Raw genomic sequence first — 5,257 nt, 5'->3', positions numbered from 1 at the left:
GTTAAAGATCTTCATCTGGTAAGCTTTCGAATCTTGATCAAGTGCTTGATTGTTGATGTTAACATGATTTGAATGTTAGATCTAAGTTTTGTTTATGCTTAATTGAGGATTGATGATGATTAAATGTTTGATTCAAATGTTAGATTGAAACTTTGCTTGCGATTGCATGTCGATACAAGTTTGGTGCACTATGTGTTTGTTATAATGCTTGCATGAACTTGTTTGCTTGATGATTAACGATGATGAGTTGAAATCTATGTGAATTGATGCTTAATTGTGGTGGTTTGATGTTCATAATGCTGTGTGAATTGATGCCAATTCGTGCTTGATAGTATCTTTGATTGATGCATGAGTAGATTGCTCTTGAATGATGTAATTTGTTGTTTTTTGCACTTCTGACTTGAAGTAACCGGTTACCTCATTTCAAGTAACCGGTTACCTGGCTGTTTTTTGTACTTCTGACTTGAAGTAACCGGTTACCTCATTTCAAGTAACCGGTTACCTGCCTGTTTCTTCACGTTGCCTGACTGAGGTAACCGGTTACCATGTCTGGAGTAACCGGTTACTTGCCCTGTTTTTTTCACTAAAATTCCTGAAGTAACCGGTTACCTCATTTCAAGTAACCGGTTACCACTGAGTGTGGGCAGATTTATTTCAACTTCAAAAATTCATATCTTTTGACTCGTAACTCCGATTTGCATGTTCTTTATATCGTTGGAAAGCTTATGAAATGTACTATTTGATGGAATGATTTGTATTGCTGAATTTTGTGTTTTCCATGATGGTACTTTTGTCGGCTTCCGGTGTGATTTTTGCATGCTTATTCACGTATTGCCGCACCTTTTCCACGTTTGCTTTGTCCGGTTTATTTTAGAATAGCAATAACGCAATTCCGATTGCAGTGTCTTGTTATCTCTAACGTGTGTGCTAGTGTGCGAGGCTTTTTGGACGGTCACCGATCGATGCTCATTCCCTGAGTGTTCCGCTTTACTTGCGGGACACGAGTTCATTCATTTGCTTTGTGTTCTCATCCTGGAGACACATTCCTATTACTTTATATCTGCTTGTTTGGTTGCTTGTTCCTCTTGCAGGTGTATTGTGATTAAGCTCGACGCATACGTCGACCCTTGTGTGCTTTCATGGCTAATCGGTGTGCTGACAATTTGCTTTTGCTTTGCTAGCTCGCTCGCGAGATTCTAGTTTCTTCGCTTTGCTTCGCTTTAGTTTACGGATCATCATCCGTTTGATATTGATTCTGTTTCATTTTATTTCTCTCGCACTTTATCGCTTTCTCGCATCATCCTTTAACATGAGAAGTAGGACCTAGACATGCATCTGGCCAAGCCCTCGAAAGAGGCTCTGTTTTTGTTGGTGTGTTTATATTTGTGCTTTGCGGCAGGGAGTCACGGTATAATAAGTCCTATATGGCACTCTGTTAAGTCCTCATGGAAGGCATGCGGAAAGGGTTAGCAATCAACCCCCACCTAGTCTCATCGAGTCCGTTTGGTATGTGCACGCTACGCGTTGCTCGCTTCTGAACCTACACAAGATCTTGTTATCGAGTATGTCAGGAAAAGGGTTCATGTAGCCGGACCCCCGCATTTCCTATAGCTCGCGTCGCTCGACGTTGAAGCTCGGTGTACGCACGCACTGTTTTCCTTTAGGATCCGTGACGACTTGGTGGCTGAGAGGGGTCCGCCCTCTTGTCTATGGCCCGATCATTTTTGCGAGGTCTAATGCTTGGTTGACTTGGGTTGAGTTGCTCCCCTTGGCTATGGCGGGACCGCTTTTCTACCACTCGGTCAGTACTGTTGGTTTGTTTGCTTTACGAGCGGATGCTCGTTTGTGTGCTCATTGTGTGCTTTCCCTTCTCCCTCGTAGGTTGATAGCTTAGCTTAGACTTGTACCCTTTGTATGATAACATTAGGTAGAAAGCTTTCCCCCTTAGCTTAGGTTTTCCTCATGCATTCTTTAAAACACAAACCACATTCTTTGATTTTCTTTTCTTAAGAGCTTGTTATTTCCGCTCCATTCCCAGCATAAGTCTCCAAAGGTCGAGCAGCGGAGTGTGAATGTAACTCGTTCACCTAAAAAATACAAAACAAACAGAAATTAGTTAGCCGAGCTACGGTACCTCTGATTCCGCAAAACGGATACGTAGGCAGCGGGGTAGGGCCCGTGCGAGTTTAACTCTTTCTTTTCCCTACATTCTGCATTCATTTTAGTCCAGATTAGCGTAGATTTGTTACACACCCATAGATTTAGACACATGCGTGGATACCATCGAGTACGATGGGCGCGAGGGGTGCTAATACCTTCCCTTCGCGTAACCAACTCCCTTACCCTTTTTCTCTGGTCGTGAGACCGTTGTTTTGTTTTGTGGTTTGCTGGCATTCCCTTCCTTTTTAGGATAAATATGTTAGTGGCGACTTTGTTAATTTTTCGCGGTAGCGCCACTTTGTTGAAATATCAAGCAAAATAGTTTTTGAACCAAACTTAAGTTTTGTTTCTTTAGATAGTTGCAGCATTTGGTTTCATTAAGCAACTAGCATGAAAAGATTCAGAAGTTGCCCTTGAATTGAATAAATTTGAGAGACTACAACAGTACAAGTATCCTTTTGGGATCAACATGGTAGTGGATCAAATTAATTACATTCAACCGGCGACAAATTATTACAAAGTTGCTGCAAAATTCTTAAATGTTACAAGATACAACAAGCCACAGGTCTTTACAATTTACTTGAAACCTAAAGGAATTCAAGCTGAAGTTTCACTCCAAAGGGTCTTTGCCAAATTTATCTTGAGGGTGTCCATTATCTATCATGTGTTTTCTCTTGCAAGCAACAAAAGTCTACCAAATCTGCCAAGCAAGACGAAAAATCAGGTTAATTCAAATTCAAATTTCATAACAGGCCCATTAAGCTCATTTGCAGCCCAAATTCAAATACAAAAATCAGAAAAAGTGTGAAGTGCACAAGATGACAAAAACAGAGAAGTAGCAAGAAAATGGAAAAAACACAAACTGTCACATAAAAGTCCACCTGCTATCTTTCCCTTCATAATTCCAAACCAAGTTTGAATTCATCCTAACCTAAAATCTAAACCGAACCTGCACACTACAAAAAGCATAATGTTTCATTCAATGGGAGATCGGCAGCCACCACAAAAAACTCAGAAAACTCTTCACTCACTGCACCAAAGGCTCTCCACTCTCAATGAATCAATAGAGTTTCACACTGAAACTCTTTTTTGATTGAGCCTAAACCCCTGCATTCGACCAAACATACAGAGCTAGAGGAAGAAGATTCAGCAAACTGAACAAACCAGAAAGACAAGGTATACAAGTTTTATCCGCAATACCTTATTGTTCTGCTGAAGACACAAAAACCAAATAGCATAGTAGATTAGAGTTGAATGTAATATAAAGTTGCTTGTTTATTGTTATTGTCTGCTTATGCATTTCTTGTTGTCATTCTTTCCAAATACCATGGCTGAGATCTTTTTGTGCTCACTGATGAAAGGCCCTGAGGAGATGCTAGCTAGCTAGAACTCCATGGTGCTAAGGTGATGTTGCACAATCTTTATTCATGATGCTTCTGTTTTGTACTGCTATTTGCCTTAAACCGCTTCATTTTGCTTTTCCTACATAAGCCATAATCAGTTTGTGCAAATGGTAAGATTCAGAGACATAAATTAAACGATACTAATTCAAATCTAAGTTTACCAGTCGGGATGATCCTAGCACAATCATAAACGTTTGATTTTATTGGATTTGTAAGGGAGACCGAATAGTCGTAAAGAGGAATCAATGTCGTTTGTACCAAATCCTCATACACAATCTTTATGCCGCTTGTTTGAACGTATCGGTCGGAATCGATTTAGGTTCCCTCTTTGATTTCTCATACATCCGAACACCCATTTGACATCGACGTTGAGATTGCTCATTCGTGTGGGATCTGGGCACGTTTCTTTGAACATTGCTTTATTTTCTTTGTCTTGAATTTGCTGATGGTTGTGATGGATCGTGAAATCAAGGAGAGAGATCGCAGGTTTCTTGTTATTGTTGTTGTTTGTTTTTTTTGTTTTTTTTGTTTTTGCGAGTGAAAGATGAGGGAGAACGAGAGATTTCTGGGCGAAAAGGGAGGGCCGTTTTTCCTCTTTTAATTTCCTAGGGTTTCTTAACCCGATGGCAAGCTCTGTGGTGCTGGGCGGATCCGGGTCATACCCGGTCCGGTCCCGCTTCTTTAAATATCACACTAACAATTAATCACAAGAATAATTAAATGGGTCCCATCGAGTACGATGGAGGTAAAGGGGTGCTAATACCTTCCCCTTACTTAACCGACTCCCGAACCCCAATCTGGTTATCATTATTTTCCCTTCCCTTTTGGGGATAAATAAAATTTGGTGGCGACTCTGTATTTCGAATGTGCAAACTTCCGAATATTTTTGGCCGGCCGCTACAAGCCCCAGTGAGTTCCTATCATGATGGCGTCCTAGAAACTGCAAAGTTCTACATATGGAGAAGTTAGAAAACCCCAGTGAGATCCTGACTTTATTTGTCAACACTTTTATGTTAACTTAATGTCCGACCTTGCATTTTTATGATCGCAGCAGATCATGGAAATTCTTAGATGCTCCTAAATAGATCTAGGCTAAAATATTTGCCCTACTTATGGCTATTTATTGATAGCCATGAGTGTATATTACCAAGCTGATTTGTAAACACATTTGGATGTTTAATTCGATCCCTTTATGTTTAAGCTTGTCATAAGCACGTCATCTCCGACTTGTTAAGGGTATTTGTTTAGTATAATCGTAAAATTTTTCAACTCGGCTAGGAATCATGCTTTAATCGGAAATATTATTTGCATATCTTCTACTCCTATTACCGTAAAACTTGATGATTTTTTAGACTTTGGACAAGTCAGAGAGGCCCATCGGGATCTCGATTTATAGGTGTTTTGTAGGAACCCGGCTAGGTTCCCGCTCTGGGACGCAGTAGAGCCCCTTTTGAGGGTGAAGTTTTGAGCAAAAGCTATTTTGTTCTCCCATGATACCTAAGTTATTCATATATCGACTATTTGGGTAAAGAAATAAATTAGCTTTGTCTTGGCCATCCTTCTAAATTTATAATTTCTTCAAAGCGAACAGAGGCCTAGAGGTGTAACCGGCTTTTGTGGAAAGAGGCCGCGATGGCATAATCGACTTAGATATGATAAAAAGGCTGGGATGACGCAATTGTTCCAGACGTGAC

General features: G+C 40.4%; 1 long non-coding RNA gene across 3 annotated transcripts; it reads right to left on the bottom strand.

Moving 5' to 3' along the window:
* Positions 1–2,633: 2,633 nt before the first annotated feature.
* On the bottom strand, positions 2,634–4,145 carry LOC131606779 (uncharacterized). Of its 3 annotated transcripts, none has more exons than XR_009285035.1 (3): positions 3,725–4,145; positions 3,042–3,642; positions 2,634–2,860 (listed from the first exon to the last, which is right to left on the bottom strand). It is a non-coding gene; the product is annotated as an uncharacterized LOC131606779 (long non-coding RNA). The 3 variants fall into 3 exon arrangements; XR_009285034.1 differs by having other exon boundaries at positions 2,634–3,291; positions 3,361–3,642; XR_009285033.1 differs by having other exon boundaries at positions 2,634–3,642.
* Between the last annotated feature and the right edge of the window lie 1,112 nt (positions 4,146–5,257).

The sequence above is a fragment of the Vicia villosa genome, linkage group LG5, assembly GCF_029867415.1.
Source record: "Vicia villosa cultivar HV-30 ecotype Madison, WI linkage group LG5, Vvil1.0, whole genome shotgun sequence".
Lineage (NCBI taxonomy): Eukaryota > Viridiplantae > Streptophyta > Magnoliopsida > Fabales > Fabaceae > Vicia > Vicia villosa.
Note: the sequence above shows the minus strand (reverse complement) of the source record. Positions and strands in the feature narration are given on the sequence as shown.